The 20,553-nt window shown below is 45.5% G+C and overlaps 1 protein-coding gene across 1 annotated transcript in view; it reads left to right on the forward strand.

The window, feature by feature from the left end:
* HSF2BP (heat shock transcription factor 2 binding protein) overlaps window positions 1–20,553 on the forward strand; it is a 96,892-nt gene that overhangs the window by 59,632 nt on the left and 16,707 nt on the right. The gene's annotated exons all lie outside the window — the stretch shown is intronic.

Below are 20,553 nucleotides of genomic sequence, written 5' to 3' on the forward strand. Positions count from 1 at the left end.
CCATCAGTTTGTTCTCTGTAGTTTGAGTCTGTTTCTTGGTTTGTCTCTTTTTTTCCCCCATTTGCTTGTTTGTTTTGTTTCTTAAATTCCACATGAGTGAAATCATGTGATACTGTCTTTCTCTAACTTATTTCACTTAGCATGATACTCTCTAGCTCCATCCATGTTGTTGCAAATGGTAAGACTTCATTCTATTTTATGGTCTAGTAATATTCCATTGTATATACCGCCTCTTCTTTATCCATTCATCAGTCGATGGACACTTGGGCTGTTTCCATAATTTCGCTATTGTAGAAAATGCTGCTATAAATATAGGAGTGCACATATCTTTTCAAATTAGTGATTTCATATCCTTTGGGTAAATACCCAGTAGTGCAATTGCGGATCGTAGAAGAGTTCTATTTTTAACTTTTGGAGGTGTGTCCATACTGTTTTCTAGAGCGGCTGTACAGTTTGCATTCCCACCAGCAGTGCATGAAGTTTCCTTTTTCTCCACATCCTTGCCAACACTTATTGCTTGTGGTGTTGATTTTAGCCATTCTGACAGGTGTGGGGTGATATCTCATTGCATTTCCCTGATGATGAGTGATGTTCATCATCTTTTCATGTGTCTATTGGCCATCTGGATGTGTTCTTTGAAGAAATGTCTGTTGATGTCTTCTGCCCATTTTTAACTGGATTATTTGTGTTTTTGGTTGAGTTATATCTGTTCTTTATATATTTTGGATACTAACCCTTTATCAGATGTGTTACTTGCAAATACCCTTCTCCCATTCTGTAGGTTTCTTTTTAGTTTTGTTGATGGTTTCCTTTGCTGGGCAGAAGCTTTTCTCTCTCTCTCTCTCTCTCTTTTTTTTAAGTAGGCTCCATGCTCAGTATGGAGCCCAGCATGCAGCTTGTACTCACAACCCTGAGATTAAGACCTGAGCAGAGATCAAAAATCAGACGCTTAATCGACTGAGCCACTTAGACACCCTGAGAAGCTTTTTATCTTGATGAAGTCCCACTAGTTCATTTTTGCTTTTGTTTCCCTTGCCGCAAGAGACATACCGAGAAATATGTTATGGTCAATGTCTGACCACGAATTTAACCTAAAATTTTGTCCCAATTTGTTCATCATAACTTTTAACGCTACATATTTAGCAGGTGCATATTTCACTTAGGTGTGCAAAATATAGGCTTTCCTTATTTTTTCATAATTTATATAGATCTCTGTTTGAGCTTCAGTTCTACTTGGTGGTGAATGCTTATTTTTCTGTAACAGCTTTTTTCAGTTATAATTGATACACAATAAACTGCACACATTTAAGGCAAATGATTGATAAGTTTTAATGTAAATATATACCTGTAAAATCATCACTGCAATAAAGAGAGTGAAGGTGCGCATCACCTCCAGGAGGTACCTGTGCTCCTTGGTGTTTCCTCCCTCCCACCCCTCTGCTCCCCTCTTCCCAGACAAATTCACCCCCTTTCTACACTATAAATTGTTTTCATTTTCCACGGGTTTGTATACTTGATATCATATATCTTGTACTCTGTTTGCCTAGCTTTTCTCATTCAACGTGATTATTTTGAGATCCATCCATGTTGTTGTGGACTAATAGTTGACTGCTTTTTATTGCTAAATAGTGTTCTATGCTGTGGGTCTACCACAATTGCTTTATTTATTCAGGTGTTGATAGACCTTTGGGTTGTCTCCAGGATTTGGCTATTATACACGAAGCTGCTGTAAATATTCTGGTATGTCTTTGCATGGACACATGCTCTCGCTTCTCTTGGGTAAATACCTGGGAGTGGAATGTTTGGGTGTGTGGTAGGTGCATGCTACCATTTTGCACACCCCCGGGGCAGCACGTCAGTGTTCAGCTGCTGTGCATCCTCGTTGGTGCTTGTGTGGTCTTTCTGTTTAACTTTAGACACTCCAACAGGGGCATAGTGCTACCTTTTGCTGTGGCCTTAATTTGCATTTTTGTTATGATTAATGATGCTGAGCATCTTTTCATGTGCTCATTTCCTGTCCCTGTATCTTCTCTGATAAGGTATCTTTTCATATCTTTTGCCCATTTAAAAAAATGGGGTTGTTTTAATTGAGTATCGAGAGTTCTTTGTGTATTCTGGATACAAATCCAAATATTTTCTCCTGGTCTCTGGTTTTTCTTTTCATTTTCTTAAGAGCATCTTCAAAGAAGGTTGGAGGTTCTTAATTTTTTTTGATAAAGATTTATTTATATATTATTTTAGAGTGAGAGAGTGAGAGTGAGCAGGGGGAGGGGCAGAGGGAGGGAGAACCCCAAGCAGACGCCCCACTGAGCGCAGAGCCCGACGTGGGCGTGGGACTCAATCTCATGATCCTGAGGTCATGACCTGAGCCGAAATTGAGTCGGACACTTAACCAAACTCAGCCCCCAGGAGCCCCAAGGGTCTTGATTTTGATGAAGTTTAACTTATTCTTTTTCTTTTATGAATTGTGCTTTTGAGGTAGAAATCTTTGCCAAACTCAAGATCACAAATATTTTAAATTTGTTTTCCTTTAATAGTTCTATAGTTCTGCATTTTACATTCAGGTCTCTGATCCAGTTTGGGTTACTATTGGCATGCGGTGAGAGGCGGGAGTCCCAGTTCTTGTGTGACGTAAGGCTGCCTGGTTGGTGTGATGCTGTTTGTTGTGAAGGCTCTTTTCTCCACTGGATGGCCTCTGCATCTCTGTTGAAAATCATGTGTATGTGAGGGTGTGGTTTTGGGCTCACTGTTCTGTTCCATGGATCCATTTTTGTATCATTATGCCAGTACCATACCACATAATAAATCTTAAAGTCAGGTACTGTTAATCTAATTTTTTCAAAGTTGTTTTGGCTATTTCTAAGTTCTTTTCATTTCCAGATAAATTGAGAATCAGCTTGTCACTTTCTACCAAAAAAAATCCTGTTGAGATTTTTATTGGGATTATGTTGTATTGACATTTCATTTGGGGAGAATTGACATTTTATCAATATTGCATCTTTCAATCCACAAATGCAGTATATATGTCCGTTTATTTAGATATTATTGTGAGACGGGTCTCTCATGTTTCTTTACATCTTAAGAGCAGAGGAACGGACCTCCTTTGTTCCCGGTTGTCTTTGCAAGGACGCTTGTATAGTGAGCAAAGGGTGGGTTTGTGTACAAGCATGCAGCAAGGGTAATGCTTCCCTCTAGGGCAAAGGTCAGGTAGGCTTACTACCCATTGTGAAAGATTCGGGCTTCCTCTTATGTCAAGCAACCCCTGGCTTGTGCACGGCCCTGTGGAATTGGGTCTCACTGGACTGGCACAAGTGTGGGTATGGCCGTTGCTGGTGAGTAGTGCGGTTCTTTGTCTTGGACTCAGGAGGCACCTGTGAAACTACAGTCTGCTGACCTCTTAGCTGGCAAGGAGGATCAGACCTGACTTCCATGGTCGTAAGGGGTGTGTTTTGTATTGCATGATAACTCCTACCCACCAGGGCTGAATGCTTGACCAAACAGCTTTTTTTCTCTTGAGACTGTGAACTAAGGGACCCATGGGATCAAAGGTGGGTCGTGGGCCTGACCTATGAGATAATCCAGGCTGGTTGTCATGGGCACACGATGGGCACCGTGCCTATGGGAAGGGATGGGATGGTGAGAGGGAGAGGCTAATTAGATGAGAGTACCTGACCCTTCTTGAGTGCCAGTCACTGTTTTAAGTGCTTTACATATAGTCACAGATTGATTTCTCTAAATACCACGATAAGGTAAATATTATAATTTCTCTTTTATAGATGAGGCAGCTGGAGCACATAGGGGTGAAGTAACTTGCCCCAGGTTATAGAGCCCCTGAGAGTTGGGCTCCAGACCCCATCTCTTGGCCACCCTCTTGGACTGCTGCTTTGCAGGAAGCACCTCAGACATGAAGCCTTAGTCCTGGGTGGCTTCCTGCCTTTGCCTGCCACTGGGTCGGCTTGGCTTGGCCTTGGAGATGGGTGTCCTGAGTCCCTGTGCCTCTCTCTGTTTAAGCTAGCTTGCAGCCAGTGATCCTTCAGCACCTTCTGCCAGCTGTTTACTTTCTCATCAAAACAGGGCCTTAGGCTAAATGTTCTGTAGAGCCTGTTTTAGCTCTGGTGCTCCAGAAATTGTCGGCGGCTGAGTGAAAGTTGTCATGAGTCTCACTTTAGTTTATACAGCCCTCTAGATCCAAGTAGTCCAAGAGTGTCAGTTCCTGACTCTCACCAGAGATGGTGCTCTTTGACCAGGGGGGTGGTTCCTGCTTAAACTCTGGGTCACACACAGTAGGGGACCGTGGTGAAGTTGCCTTAATACCACTTTTCCCCACTGTGGCATCGGGCTTCCTTGTCCACGAAGACAGTTGCTTGTTGTTTTGACATGGTGAGCACAGCCCAAACCCTAATAAATCTTTTGCAAGGTAATTTTGCCTGGTATCTTTTGAGTTGTTAATCACAGTCAAACAAAGACAAGGTCTAGTAAGGCCAGGATGTTTGACCTCTGAATTCTGTATGGAATTACTTCAGCTTAAAAATTGAAATTTGTTATGGAATTTGGTGCGTATTTTAGGAGGGTGAATATATATTTTCTTATAGGGAAAGAGGAACAAAAATAGCTTCCTGAAAATTAAGGTGTGCTTTTTGGTGCTTGACGGTGGTGCTGTGATTGTTTTCAGAATTCGGGGTTCTTGTAACTGCTTAGAGCTGGGAGAGAATTTGAAAACTGGCTTCTTGTACCCCTTTGCTTTTAGGTAGATCTGCTTTATGAAATATACTAGAGAAATAAGAATCTCCTCTAGTTTTTAGAAGATCTAGGAAAAAAGATTTCATTACTTCTCTCAATAACGGGGTCCTCCTTTTATCAGTTCTCGGTTGGGGGACTTGACGTATTTTAAAGCAGATCGACTTTGGACGCATTTGACTCAGATTAAAATTGCAGATTTTCTACTTGGGAATTCACCTACCCTTTTAGAATCCCACTTTTCTGATCTGCAAAATGAAGATTTCTACCTCAAGGGTCTATAGTGTATATTAACATGCAATCTGCCTGGGCCAGCACCTCACAGTTGGTGTTAAATAGGTGTCACTTTCCCTTTTTATGCCTCATCTAAATCTTTCATGCTGCAGTGAAAGCTCATTTTCTTTTATTTCCTTTGACCTAAAGGTGGCAAGTTGCTATCAAGTACCTGGACTTCTCGGATCCAGAGTACAGGACCAGTTGCTGTTAATCATCCCTGACTTAATAACTTCATTTCTTTTAATGTTTGTTGGATTTCATTTTCCTTCCCTTTGTTTAGCTATGTGGCTGGCTTTTCCCCAGGCTTTCTCCACATTCTTAACATTCCTCTTAGGCTGCAGAACTAGCATAGAACACCAACGAATGGCTGACGAGGACAGGGTGTGTTGGGATGATGACCACATGTTATGTAACTGCTAAAGCAAACTAGTATTTTGATCACACTTCTAAATTTTTAGCTCTGTATTTCCTACCGTGCTGACAGCGTTGGATAGGAAGGCTTTGGCCTCCCACCTCATTGTTACTCAGTTTGCCTAAGCAATGTGAGAGATCGATAGTCCTACCAGACCTCTGTCCTGAACTCGAGACTCACATTTCCAGCTCTCTACTTGCTATCTCCACACAGGTATCTGATAGACATTCAGACGTTTCCACGTGCACGACCCCTACCAGGCATTCAGATGGCTCCACGTGGACATCTAATGGACACTTAACTGTCAGTGTGTTCAGACTCCGTTCCTAATCTCCAAGCTGACCTCTTGTCATGGCCTTCCCATGACCACTCTATTTCGATTCCTCAGGCCTTTAAAAGCCTTATAGTGAATCTCATCTCCTTTTCCTTTCACACCCACATCCAATCTGTTAGGAAATCTTGATGGCTCCACTTTGAAAATCTGTCCAGAATGTGACCACCATTTCCCACTCCCAGCTGGTTTTGATCCTCCCTCATCTTTCCTTTAAACAACTCCAGCAGCTTCCTCCAGATCTCCCTACTGTCCATCTTTGTAGGGCATGAATTGGAAGCCAAGGGTATGATGGAATGGATCCCAGACCAACTCTCCTTACTGAAAACAGTCAAAATGCTGAGTGAGATGTAAAAAAAATGTAAAAAATTGCTCCTCTGAGCTAGAAAAAGGGTAATTGTATCCAAAGCCCATAAGCCAAGTGAACGTGGGACGCCAGAGAAGTTAAGAGACCTGAGCTAATGCCTATTTTGAGGGCATTTGTCAAAATGACCTTCAGTTTCCACAGCCTCACAGGGTGTGGGGACAGGAAACAAAGGCCAAGTCCCATCCCAGATGAGTAGCCCCGTAGGGACTCCCAAAGGCATTTACCAACATTGCAGGGGTAAACTGAGGATACTCCTCCAACCCTTGGGGACTGTAGGAAAAAAATTGCTTTTAGGGGAGGTCATCAAGAGGACATGACTGCTGGCTGCACCTTGGCAACGGGAGGCTTCTCACCACCCCCACCCCATCCTTGGAATGTGCATGCTGCTTGTCTTCCCTGCTCACACAAGCTGTCCCAAGGACATAGCCTTGAGATAGAGATGTGGTGTTGAGACCATTTTGACGATATATATGACTGAACCCCACTTATGGCCTCTATGTAAACTTTATTTTTTTTGAAGATAGAAGTGTTTTTATGTATTTATTTTTTAATTTTTTAGAGTTTTATTTAAATTCTAGTCAGTTAACACACGGTGTTATATTGGTTTCAGGTGGTACAAGGTAGTGGTTCAGCACTTCCGTGCAACACCCGATGCTAATCACAAGTGCACTCCCTCATTCCCATCCCCTGTCTCCCCCATCCCCCACCCTCCTCCCCTCTGCTGACCATCAGTGTGTTCTCTGTAGTTAAGAGTATCTCTCTCTCTTTTTTTTGCCTTTGCTTGTTTGTTTCTTAAATTCCACATATGAGTGAAATCGTATGGTATTTGTCTTTTTCTGAGACTGACTTATTTCACTTAGCATAATATTCTCTAGCTCCATCCATGTTGTTGCAAATGGCAAGATTTCTTTCTTTTTTATGGCTGAGTAATATTCCATTGCGTATATACATACACCACATCTTTATCCATTCATCAGTGGATGCACACTTGGGCTGTTGCCATATTTTGGCTATTGTTGATAATGCTGCTGTAAACATCAGGTTGCATGTATCCCTTTGAATTAGTGTTTTTGTATTCTTTGAAGAAATAGCTAGTAGTGCAATTGCTGGCTTGTAGGGTAGCTCTATTTTTAAGTTTTTTTTTTCTGGTGGGTGAGTGCGGGGACCCACAGGTCTTGTGGCTGGCTGAGACAAGCCTTGTGTGTACGTTCCCTTTGCTTATTAAGCCTGCCAGTGGCCGTCCTGGAGTGGCCAGCCTTTTTCTGTGGTCTTTCGCTGCCCTCCATCTTCAGGGGCTGATCTCAGGTTACACCCAGTAAGCTCCTAGGAGGTTGTGAATTAACAGTTGTCTGACCTTTGGTACTGAATATGGTGGGGGAAGATCTCTTCTGAAAATTTGCCACCCTAGGTTGGTGTTCATGCAGCTTTGAAGCCTTAATTCAGACCTCTTGGGTGGTCCTCATTTAGAGAACAGTCTTTTCTAGAGAATTCTCTGACTTCAACTGAGTCCTTAAAAAATTGTTACAGCCAAGGTTTTAAGAACCTGAGCTCACATATTAAAAAATCACAAAAAGCATGGAAAGCATCACTAGTGAAATAACAATAGAGACTTGCAGAATTTTCAGATATAAGAATTATTGGATTATAAAATAAGTATGTTTAATATGTTTCAAGAAATAAAGGAGGAAGGGATTACTATATGAGTAAAGAGTAAGAGATTATAGAAATGACCAGGCAGATCTGAAAAAGGGCCAAATAGTATTTTTGGAAATCAACAGTATAATGATTAGAATTATAAATTTATTAGACAGTTTAACAGCAGATTATACATAGTTGAAGCGATAAATTGATACGGACGGATCTGAAGAAATTATCGAGAAGGAAGCACAGAGAGAGATGGAAAATAGGAGCAGATAGGGTGTGGAGGGGAGATGAAGAATGTACCCCATGACCAACTGGAGTTCTGGGAGGAGAGCGGGTGGAAACCACATTTGTTTTTTTTATTTTTTTAAAAAGATTTTATTTATTTATTAGGGAGCACAAGCAGGGAGAGCGGGAGAGGGAGAAACAGGCTTTCTGCTGAGCAGGGAGCCCGATGTGGGGCTCGATCCTAGGACCCTGGGATCATGACCTGAGCCGAAGGCAGACGCTGAACTGCCTGAGCCACCCAGGTGTCCCTAGAAACCACATTTGAAGAGAGAATGGTTGTTTACTTAATGGGGGAAGTCCACCTGCTTGTAAGGGTGAATGAAAAGAGCTCTCTCCTTGGACACATTGTAATGAAAACCACAGAATCTTAAGGATAGAGATGGTCTTAGAGGCAGGTGGACACCAATATCTGTGGCTTCAGGGGGTGGCACTTTGGATGCCAGTGGACCCCCCATGGCAGTGGTGCCCCGTCTTACGCTGGGAGAGGGTAGCTGCTGACCTGAGTGTGCCTGGGTCCTACCCGCACAGATATTCTTCACAGCGGGGGTGAGATGGACCTGAGACTGTCTCTATAGCCCTCCCCAGGGTGTACGTCAGGAAGAGTGTGGTCTCAGATGGCAAGTATGCGGGAGAGTGAAGGCCAGAGGGAGAAGCAAATGTGTGGGTAAGTCTAAGTAACGTGGACCGTATGAAGGAAACAGAAAACCAAAGTGATGGGGTCAGAACAGGAGGAGCAGGACAGCAGCAGGGCGCTGGCTGGAGCGAGGCAGGTCTCCGCTTCATGAACGTGGTCCTGCCTGGGGGCGGCGCAGGGCGGGGGTGGAGGCAGCAGGGACGGCTGGCCCAGGCGTTGATGGCTCGGGGGCAGGTTAATGTGTAGGCAATAGAAGCAGAACGTACACCTGTAAGTAACATGAATACAGGCTAAACTGGAATGTTGAAAATTAATTCAAAAGGTGGTGAGAGAGAGAAAACAAAAAACAACAGGATAAGAGAAGCGACCAGCCCAGGTGTGTGTGTAGTTACAGGAACTGTAAATGGGCCCCACGATCCACTTGAAACATAGTAATGGCAGACCGGGTTCGAGACAGTCATTGACAAAATATGTGTTTATGGTGGTTCCAGCTAGGACTTGAGACTACATAAAGGTTGAGACTAAAAGGAAAACATACCAGGCAGATTCTTATCAGTTCATCAGAAGGATATAACAATTGTGAATTTATATATATGCACTTCCTAATATAGTCTCAAAACAGAAGAAAAAACTATAGAGTCTTGGGTTATAAAGCAGGTCTCAACAAATTTCAGATGATCAGAATCATGTGGAATATCTTTGATTGCAGTACAGTGAAGCTGGAAATTAGTGACCAAAAAATTAGTAGAATCCCACATCTAGAAATTAAGTAACCTATAAGTAAAAGAAGAAATCATAATAGAAATCAGATATTTTGAACTGAACGATAAAAATATTACATATCAAAAATGGGGAAATGCATCTAAGTATTTAGTAGAAATTTTATTAGTTTAAGGAGGAAGGCAGAAAATTAATGAGCTAAACATCTACCATAAAGATTTTTTAAAAAGTTGAAACAACCCAAATAAAGTACAAGGAGGAAAATAGTAAAAGTAGAAATGAACAGGCTATTACTAGCAGGTTCCATAGCAGGTTTGAGCTGGTGGTGGAAAGCATCAGCAAACTGCAGGCTGGACCAACAGAGACCATCTGGTCTGAGGGATAGAAACAGAAAAAAGTGAAAAAAGTACTGGAAGCTCAGAGGCCTGTGGGACACTGTGGAGCATACCAGTATGTGCAGAGTCCCTAAAGGAAATTCGAGAGAGAAAGGAAAAGAAAAAACTATTTGAAGAAATGTCTGAAAACTTCCTCACGTTGATGAAGAACAGTCTATATATCCGAGAAGTACAGTGCACTCCAAGCGGGGTAAACACAGATTTACATCTAGACGTATCACAGTCGAACTGCTCATACTTGAGGCAAAGGAAACATCTCGAAACCAGCAAGGAATCCACAACAAGATGAACGGCCTTCTGCTCTTCAGAAACAGTGGTCGTAATGCAGGGGGATGATCCGTCAAAGTTCTGAGAGTTAAGACTATACCAAGAATTCTGTGTCCAGCTAAACTATTCTTCAAAAGTGGAGGTGAGCCACAAGCCTGGATAAACAAAGACTGCGGCATTTTATTGCTAGCAGACCTTCTTCACCAGAAAGGGAGTTCTTCAAGCTGGGAGAACACGATAGCAGGACATAGCCCCGATCCTTGCTGGGTGCTGCGTGGGACGCACGGGGGCGGCTGGGGTTTCAGAGCGGCTCTCTGTCCAAACTGCTGCCTGAAAGACTTGTAGCAAAAATTAGAGGTCTTCTCCCACTCCTGGGTATTTACTGAAAAGAACTAAAAACAGGATCTTGAAGAGCTACTTGTACATCCATATTCATGGCAGCGTGACTTACAAGAGCCGAGATAGGGAGGCATCCAAAATGCGCGTCGGCTGAATGGACAGAGGAGAGGTGGGGTACTCGCAGTGGGACCTTGCTCAGCCACAGAACAGAAGGACACCCGGACCCTGCGGCAATGTGGTTGAAGCCTGGGGACGTGATGCTGAGTGAGCTAGGCCGGTCCCAGACCGATTCTGCAAGAGTCCACTCATAGGAGGTACACAAAACAGTCCTGCTCAGAAACCGAAGGTAGAATTCTGGGCGCCAAGGGTAGGGGAGTGATTCACGGGAACACAGTGTCAGACTTACAAGATGAACAGAATCCTGGAGACGGACGGACAGTGGTATGGTGGCGTAAGAGTGTGTGAATGGACTTAGCACCATGGACCTGTACCCTTGAAAATGGTTAACAGGTAAGTTTTATGTAAGTTTTACCACAATAAAAAAATAAAACCTTTCAAGTGTCAGCTGTAGAAGTATATAGTAAAACCACATGGGAAGATAGTTGTAGTAGATCGTTGCCCAGAGAAAGTAGCATCCCCAGACTGTAAACATGACCTGAGTTGTATGAGGCATTACATACGTGAAATGGCCCTATTAAAAGACCCCACAGCTTTGACTCCCGCTCATCTGTCCGTGTTTGCTGCTCCTGCCCATCTTCAAAGGCTCAGCCCAGGTCCTGCCTCGTGGGAGCCTCAGTGTGCTGGCGTTTCTTTGTTTCCGTTTTACTTGGAGACAATTTAACATTTTCTTGTTCTTTTGTTTCTCAAATGCCAATTATCTCCAACTAGACCGTAAGGGTTTTTTTTGTTTTTTGTTTTTTTTTGGTAGGAGCCAGATCTTAGGTTTCTTTGGAATTCCTGTGATCATAATCCTGCCTCTCCCAGTGCCCCTCAGCTGTGGCCTTGGGCCCATGCGCCATGGGAGCAGCCCCGTGCAGAGCATACGCCGGGGGCTGGGGTCTGGTTTCCCTCAGGCCATGGCTGCCCTGTCCTCGGGGCTCATCTTGCTTCCATCCAGGCTCTGCTTTCCAGTTCTCCGCCAGCCTGAGCCCTGACTGGATCTCAGGCTCTTCTGAATCCATGCCACCTTTTACCCAGCCTCTGGGGCTCTTTGCCATGGCCTGCAAGCAGTTAGCTACCCACATATGGCCCAGCATTGTCAGCAGACCCCTCCTGTTCTGCACACTCCTCAGGGTGAGCACACAGCCTAGACTGAGACCGGTGGTGGCCTGATTGGCCCCTGGGCTGGGAAAGTTAGCCCTAGACTTAGTTTCTTTGGGGCTATCACCCTGTTTGCCCGCTATGCTCCTGTCCTCTTCCCGTGGAGCGGGTCTTCTGCACGGGCCACCAGTCAGCAAGGGACCTGGCAGTGCCAGGTGCTGGTCTCCGTGATGGGAGTGTGAGTGGAGCAGGCCAGAGTCTTCCTTGCGGACTTTTCTGGCTAGAGCTGTGAAGAAGGCCACTCTGGGCCGCGGAACTACTACTAGGCGCAAGTCTGTGCTCCCCGTGGTGGTGTTCCTGACCTCCTGGAGGAAGGCCATCTGTACTGTCCATCACGGAAGCCACGCTAGAGGTGCTGAGACAAGAGATGCCGGCAGGAATCCAGCAGTTGGCCCGCGTTATCCGGTCCTTCCAAGTCCTGGTTCTTTAGCTTTTTCTCAAATTTCAAGGTACTCTGGAAGCGTCTGTGAATCACTCGTTTTGTTTTTCTTCAGTTAGTTCAAGCCTTGTTTTCCTTTCTGTTCAGGGCCGTGTACCTCCCTTCTCCAGCCCACACTGATTCCACTTCATCTTCTTCCGTGGCACCTGTCACCTTTGACAGAGAGCACAGTTTCCCTCCTCGTTCTTGGTGGTGGTTTGCTGTCTGTCTTCCACACCAGAATGAAAGCTCTAGAGGGCAGGGATCTTCGTTTGCCTCGCAGATGGAACCCGGCACCTTTAACACATAGGAGGTGCTCAAAAATACGTCTCAACTGAAGGAATGAAAGACCAGTTGGCATGAAGCTATATATCATCTCAGGGATGAAAAGCCATTGTTTAAAATTTGGTTATATCACAGAGAAGATGGAGGGTTGGGTTGTATGTCTCTGGGTTATGTACACAGAGGGAGGCTGAGAGGTTTGGAGGCTAGGGAAAGTTATTTTCTCTTGCAGTTTGTCTTTAAATGGTGACTTTTCTGCCATAAAAGTAGGTTACTAAAATGTGAAATCTTCATTTTTAGTGGTTTGTTTTAATATAGGCCCCTAATACTAGAATAATTTTCATGATCATTCTCTCCATATGAATTCTTTGTTCATCTTTAAGAAAAGACATCACTGAACATTCTCCATCAGCTCACACTAATGAGGGATCTGGTGCTTAGGGTTATTGCTCTTTATCAGACTATGAAACCTCAGCTGATGAGATTGCTCATCTGATTTGCAGGCCTTCCAGCTGTGAACACTCTGTTGATGACATTTGTTATGTAGTCTCTTGGAAGCCATTTATATTCAGAAGTCAAAAGAAACCCTGTAGAAGGTAAAAACTGGGGAGTTAGTGTTTACCAAATATTTGTTGGGTTATATTTCTTGGACACAAATATAACATTGTAAATGCTACAACTGTGGAGGAAGAGTTTGTGTCCCCAGGTCGTATGGTTCCAGCAGAGAGAGGTCCTGGCTGGCCCAGCAGATACTGGGCCAGAGCGCCCTCTAGTTTGCAGGCATCACACCCCCAGCCAGAGTGTCCCAGCAGGTCACAGAGACCTATATAGAGTAGAGCCATTGTCAGGGCACCAGATGCCATTGTGACTTCAACCCAGGAACAGCCCAGAAGGCAGGGGCCCCCACCCCCCTGCCCCTGCCAGTTTAATCTGGGAAGGTGCCCCTTAGAGCTCTGCTCACATTGCTGTGGGGTCCAGGACTCTTCAAAGTCTTCTCTCATGCTGGGTCAGGTCCTAGCACTCTTGAGATTACTGTCCCTTTTGTGCAAGCCATGAAACTGGGCACTGGGCGGGTCTGAGTGTAACAGTTCCCGGCCTGGTGCAGCTGGGATTCGGAACCACATCACCTTTCTTCCGTGACGTATTTGGTTGTGTCTGTGTATCCAGGACTCTGTGGACAGCTTATCCAGCCCCTTTGTCTTCTTTCTCGTATCTGATTATTCAGGGCGTTAATCTCCCTTTTATGGATCCTGTGACACAGAGAAAGAGATCCTAAACTCCAGTAAGGGCTTTTGTGGAAGAAAAAAAAGAAAGAAAGAAATCAGCCCCCTCCCCTTGTGCCCTGATAGTCATGCTTGGGTTTCTATTCCTAAAGGTTGTAATTTAGTTGATTGGGAATGGGGCACAGGCATCTGGGTGTTCACACCTGCCCAGTTCCCTTTAATATGTGAGGCAAGTTAGAGGGTTAGTGTGCTGAGGTAGTCGTGCAGTCCTGTCATCGTGCGAGTGATTGGTTTCAGCTTCAGGCCTTCGGCTGGTCCGTGCATGGCACCCATCTGTCCACAGTCACTGGTCCACAGGAGGACGCAGGAGTGAAATAGGCCCATCCAGACCCCAGGGGTGGTGGAGAGGCTTCTCTCTCACTGGATAGGAACAGGGATGCACGTTGTAGCTCAGCGTGAGGGAGGAGGGCAGCCTGTAGGTGATTGTCTGGGGGGCAGGACGGAGAGAAGAACCAGTCCGGCCTTTGGTGATGTAACCGAGCCACTGAATCCAGCCCGGCTTCGGCACTTGACAAGAGATGAAGGATTCTTACTGCTCAAGCCAGTTTGAGCTGCAGTCTTATACTTTGAGCTGAACTATTCAGACACACTGTTCTGTAGTAAATCCAGTAGAATTTCCTAAATCGGGTCCAAGTTTCTCCATATGCAGAGTGAAGGCATATACAGAAGATGCACTAGTTGGAGGTAACATCTACATTTGCTTGAAAACACACCCTGCCAGCACCATCTCACCTGCTTTTCTGTTCTTGACAAAGTGTGCAGTGTGGAATCGAACAGGGAAGTCCACAGAGTCTCTGCATGTGTGAAGTGGAGGTGGGAGGAAGAGGTGCAAATCCTGCTTGTTAGTTGGGTCTTGAGCCAAGTTTGGTGAGCAGCCTGTGCTCCCGGTCTCCATCTGTAGAACAGTGATGTTGGCACGAGCTTCAGCGCACCTACGAGAGCTCAGTCAGCCCTCGGACCTCGAGTGGCCAGCGCAGGACCTGGGTGGGGAGACAGAGCCACACGGAGTCACCAGCATTTGTCCATTTTTGATCTGTCATAATGGTAGCTGTTATGGTCTCAAGAGTGAGTGAAAGTTGGGAATGAGGATGTCATCAGGATAATTAAAAGCATTATTTTGGCTTCAAATAACGTTCAGTGAAGTTTCTTTTTAAGCCGAGTTAGGTGTGTTTAACTTCATTTTGCATGACAGTAAAATCAGCCAAAAAAGTAACTTACATGTTTAATTTTCAAGACTATGCACAGAGTGCTTAACTCTTAGGAACATAGATCATAATTATGTCATTCTTTGAGAAGTTTAGCATCACTAGGGCAAGGCTGTCATCTGTGAGGTGGGGTAGTGGAGGGTTGCTTTCTATAGGATTTTTTTTTTTTAAGATTTTATTTATTTGTCAGGGGGAGAAGGAACACAAGCAGAGGGAGAGGAAGAGGGAGAAGCAGACTCCCCATGGAGCAGGGAGCCGATGTGGGGACTCGATCCCAGGACCCTGGGATCATGACCTGAGCCAAAGGCAGACGCTTCACCAACTGAGCCACTCGGGCACCCGCCTTCTGTATGACATTGTAAAATATGTGTGACTGGCTTAATATTTAATCCCTGGTAATCCACGTCATGTTTATGTTGTGAACAGCAACGGTAGCCAATAGGAATACAAGACCTTACCTGAGCGCTTGCTGCATGGCAGCCACTGACTTAGACCCATACTCACCACATCTGCGTAGTCTCTCCAGCAGATCTATTTTACACAGAAAGACACTAGGGCTCGTGGAGGTGTGGAGGCTCTCCAGGGCCCCACAACCAGGGAGTGAGGTACCTTAGCAGAGCTGATTCAGATGCATGGTTGTGGGCAGGGTGAATGCTGTGGACAGTCATGAAGGTACAAAGCAAGTGGCAAACCCTCAACCTCTTGTCCACGCAGAAATGTAAGTCACTGAGCTCTGGGCCCAGGAGGACGGGGGCCCACATCTGATGTTGCTATCCTTACATGAACTTGGACATGGGAATCTGGAAATGACTTTTGAGTTATGATGTAAATCCCCCTGGGACCTGCCACTGGCTTTCAGTCTGCCCTAATTTTGGTTGCTCTTTCAACTGTGGAGAGGAGAAAAGACGCCTTTAGGGATTTTCCTCCACAGCAGGATCCTAACAGTATTCAGTGGAGGTGTACTTCTCACTTACTTGGCAGGGTCACTTGACAGCAGTGCTTCGTTTTCTCTTGGCCCGAAGAGGTTTTCCCCACGGTAGAACTGCGGCAGTACGTGTGGAAGCACTGGCAAGCGCCCGTTGTGTTTACCGCCGTCGTTGGGGTAGCGTCGGGCCTTCTGGAGCCCGCACCGCAGTTGTCCTGCAGCAGTTGGGTGGTGGCCGTTCCTCCCGTCTTGCTGCTGGAGACTCACAGCATTTTCTCCAGTTCTTGAAAGAGTCTGGAGCCCAGAGGAAGGGTGTAGTTCTCATGGCAGGCTTAGGACTTCTCCATGGAAACCTGCGGGCTTTGAACTAAGTTGGGAAGGGCTGGAACCGCAGCCCCGAGGAGGGTGAGGTGGGCATGCATACGGACGAGGCATTGCGTGTCCATGTGCTATGACCTTTGTCTGTGGCTGACTGCCTGTGACCAGGATTGTGTTATAAATACAGGGTAGCATTTGAAAAATACCAAATCCTAGAGGTCCAGACAGTTTGAGTTCCAATTGTTAAATCAGAAGCAAATACGAACAGTCTGTTTTATTTTTTTTTTAAGATTTTATTTATTTATTTGAGAGAGAGAGAATGAGAGATAGAGAGCACGAGAGGGAAGAGGGTCAGAGGGAGAAGCAGACTTCCTGCTGAGCAGGGAGCCTGATGTGGGACTCGATCCCAGGACTCCAGGATCATGACCTGAGCCGAAGGCAGTCGCTTAACCAACTGAGCCACCCAGGTGCCCTCGAACAGTCTGTTTTAAAAGCATAGTGGGAACTCCGTTAGAAGCAAGGAAGGGGAGGGAAGGCCTCACGCGCTCCTGCATTTCTGCTCCCCTCTGGTGCACCATGGGCCCTTCAGGCCCGGGAGCAGAGGGAGTAGAGAGGCCTGCCAGAGCTCTGTGTGTCTGCCGGCTGGTCTGGCCGGCCCTCCTCAGCACCCCTAAGCAGGAGAGGAGAGGCAGCAGCTCTGATTGGGCCACATTCCAGCAGTCCCAAGGGTGAGGCAAGGCAGTGGGGACTGAGGTCTGTTCGGCGGATTGCTGGCTTCGTCCTCAATTCTTGTAACTGTGGGATCCTCGAGGGATGGGTGTGTGTATGTTGGGGTACAGGAGGATTAAGAACCATTGCTCTCAAGGTAAAGACCCAATCTGCAGATCTATTGGGTGTCTTCAGAGCAGTCAGCCAGGGTGTGCCAGCTGATGGATAGGGTGCCAAATTGGTTTTTGTCAGATCTCCGTGCTGAATAGATTGATGGCTTGACAGGGCATAGCAGAGTGACTGCAGTGTTTTCCAGGGGGAAGGCTTGATGATGGCAGTCTGCTAAGAAACCTGCCCGGCCCATGGTCTGGGCCCCCTCCCTCTTTGAGGGCCCAGGAATGATCTGGATAATGAAAGGCTGCCTTGGGGGTATACTCAGTCACAGAAACTGAGGTTTGTAGGGCTAATGGAGTCCTTGATCTCAGGGCAGTCACTGCTAGTGACTAGGACCCTTTTGTCCCCATCCAGAACACCTTCCTCATTTCTGACTCTTTAGCAAACCAAACTACCCATTGCAGAGTTGCCTCAAAAGCATGGGAACCAGAGCCAAGGGAAGGATGTGCAGAGTGTGCAGGCAGATGACCTGAGAAGCCTAGGGGGTCTCCTTTGTCCCTCAGCATCGCACTTGGCTCCAGTGGTAGGCCTGTATCCTGTGCCTTCTAAGCATGCTCCTCGGCACTGCCTCTCTGTGACCTCTTGCCCTGCACGAGCCCAGACAGCCCTCCAGTCACACGGTCTGCCTCACCCAGGGAGGTCATGCCGTCTGCCCTGTCCCTGCTTCACACACAGCCGTAACCTGTGGTTTGAAGCCCATCGTGTCTGATCAGCATCTCTCAGATGAATGAAGGAGCTTGGTCTGGCTTCTGGAGACTGCAGCGAGTTTTCCAACCTTCTAGCCACGTATTTTCAATTAAGTTCCTAATTTATACATTTGAAGGATGTGGGTTTGCCTCCTTTCGCCCTGAAAAGCCAAACTGGTGTCCCCTGCTCTGCACATTGCACAGCCGGTTTGTGGTGTGCTTGAGTGTGCAGGAGCCCAGCACATGTGGAGTGGCCTGTGGTCACCCGCCCATCTGTTATGTGGAGCAGCGGCTTTCAGAAAATGATTTTTCTAGGACCACTGTGCCAGCAAGTGGGGGAGCCAGGATCAGACACATGCAGGGGTGTGGCCGTGACTTCTGGGGAAAATGGTCTTACATTCACTCTCTGTGGATTCATTTCATTTTTTTCCCCTGCACATCAGTGACCTCACGAGTCACCAGGCACACTGCTGGTGTCCTGGAGTGGGTGGGGAAGGCAGGGCTTCAGAGTTGCTCTAGTGAGGGGCAGCTGGGCCAGGGCATCATATGGGTTTGAGAGGGGCTGAAGGGCTAGGGATGGGAGGGGTGAGGTGTGTAGTAGTAGAAGGTAGGAGAGGAGCGACCTCGCTTGGGGGAGAGGTAGCCAGCCAAGCAGAGGAATGTCTGTGAATGCATTTAAAGCAGAGGAGTGGCACAGAATTTCATTGGGTGTGAGAGACTTTGTGGGTCTTCTAGGGTCTGCATTTGTATCAGGTGACCTCTTGAGGATCCCTGGATTGTTTGCAATGAAGAATATGTTTATGCATCTTTATGTTTTGAATATACATGAATTTATTATGAAATATGAAATTATTATCCATGACTAATATTGTATGCAACATAATGTAGTATATAAAGTATTTCTGACTTCTGGGGACCTGTGACACCATCCATTTATTTGCTTTGTGACACCACCTTACTCTTTAATATGTTGTAGCACATGTTCTAATTTAGATTGGCTTATTTAATTTCCAAATATTTGAAGATTTTCCATGTATATTTTTATTATTTTTTTAAGTAGGCTCCATGCCCAGTGTGGAGCCCAATGCAGGGCTTGAGCTCACAACCCTGAGATTAAGACCCCAGCTGGAGCTGAACCACCACGAGTCCCTATTTTATTTGAATTCTAATTTATTTCCACTGTGGGCAGAGAATATACTATGTATGATTCCAATCCTCCTAAATTTATTGAGACTTGTTTTATAGCCTCAAATATAGTCTATCTTGTAAATGTTTCACATGCACTTGAAAAGAGTGTGTGTTCTTCTGTTGTTGGGTGGCATTTTGTATAACTGTCAGTACTCTGAAGGTGGTTGATGCTGCTGCTGAGGTCTTCTCTATCCTTCCTGGTTTTCTGTCTACTTATCCTGTCAGTTATCAGGAGAGGGATGTCAAACTCTGTGAGCATCTCTGTGGATTTCGTTTTCCTTTCACTCCTGTCGGTCTTCACTTCATGTGTTCTGCAGCTCTGTTAGTGGCACATACATGTTTAAGGCTGTTATGTCCGCTTAGGGAACTGATCATTACACAGTACCCTTCCTTATCCCTGGTCATGATCCCTCCTCTGAATTCCACTTTGTTGAGGTCAGTACAGCCTTCTTCTGATCAGTATTAACATATCTGTTTGTACGTATGTATATACAAAATACACATGTAAAAATACATAATATAAAATGTATATATACATCAAAAACATATTTCCATTTTTTTAACCTACCCTGCCTTTATATTTAATGTGATTTCCTTGTGTTGACCTTAAAAATAAAACTGCCAGTTAATTTACCAGCAAAAATGGATTTATTTGGAAATAACAGAATTGCAGCCCACAAGCAGCTAGCTAAGGCAGCCCTGTAGACAAGTCAGGAGAACAGAGCAGAGGAGGCTCTTTTATAGAGGATGGGAGGGGGTGGGGGCGCAGGCTGTTGTAAACAGAAAGCACAGCAGCCAGTAGGAGCTCTGGTTCGATTCCTTGCCCAGTGCTTCCTTATACGCGCTATCCTCTGGGCTCAGTAAAAACTCTGGGATGGCCGCGTGCTCTTGGTTACTGACAAGAGAATGTGACTACCTTACTTGGCACAGCCCGGCAGCTGGGGAGTACCACATCTGGTGTTCGTATCCTGGCCTTCTGACTACAAACCCTCTGCCTGAGCTTGTGTGTTTTCTCCTGGGCCATGCTGAATCTATAAAGTCCACCGACATGGAATATGAAATGTAGAAATTATGTGTTGCCTTCATTTAACAGACACTATGCCATTCTGAGAATTCTGTGTTTGCCAGGGGTATTTCTGTTATGCTTATTGACATCTGCTTATTTTAATGTATTTTGACATGTGTTGAAGTGGGACTAATTCGGCTGTGGCTCAGGCTCTGCCTGTGTATCAGAGCTGATCCATCTGCCATGCAAGAGTATTTTAGAAAAGGAGCAAATTCCTACTTGGGCTAAGTAACACCTTTCCCACTTCCCTGTCTGTGTGACCTGTTGTCTAAAGTGTCATGTTGAAAAAGTTGAGGAGTGATTTTGGAAAGAGGGAAGTGAGGAATCTGTTGCTGGAGTGTAATTCAGAAACAGATGAGCTAATGCAAGAAGCCAAGATGTTCACATCCATTATGAGGGCATTTTAATTCATAAAGGTTGAAGTTATAATATCTCTTTGGATTTTTAAAGAAAAACTTAGAAGTAAACAAAGTAGCCTACTACATAAAGTTCTCCTAATCCACCTCAGAGTCATCTAATGGTTGATGCATTAGGTTCCCAGACCTTCAAAATCCACTTGTCTAGTGGGAGCCT

This window comes from Eumetopias jubatus, unplaced genomic scaffold (assembly GCF_037043125.1).
Source record: "Eumetopias jubatus isolate StellerSeaLion01/CBP00866 unplaced genomic scaffold, mEumJub1_p1.0 scaffold_1, whole genome shotgun sequence".
NCBI classification, from domain to species: Eukaryota; Metazoa; Chordata; class Mammalia; order Carnivora; family Otariidae; genus Eumetopias; species Eumetopias jubatus.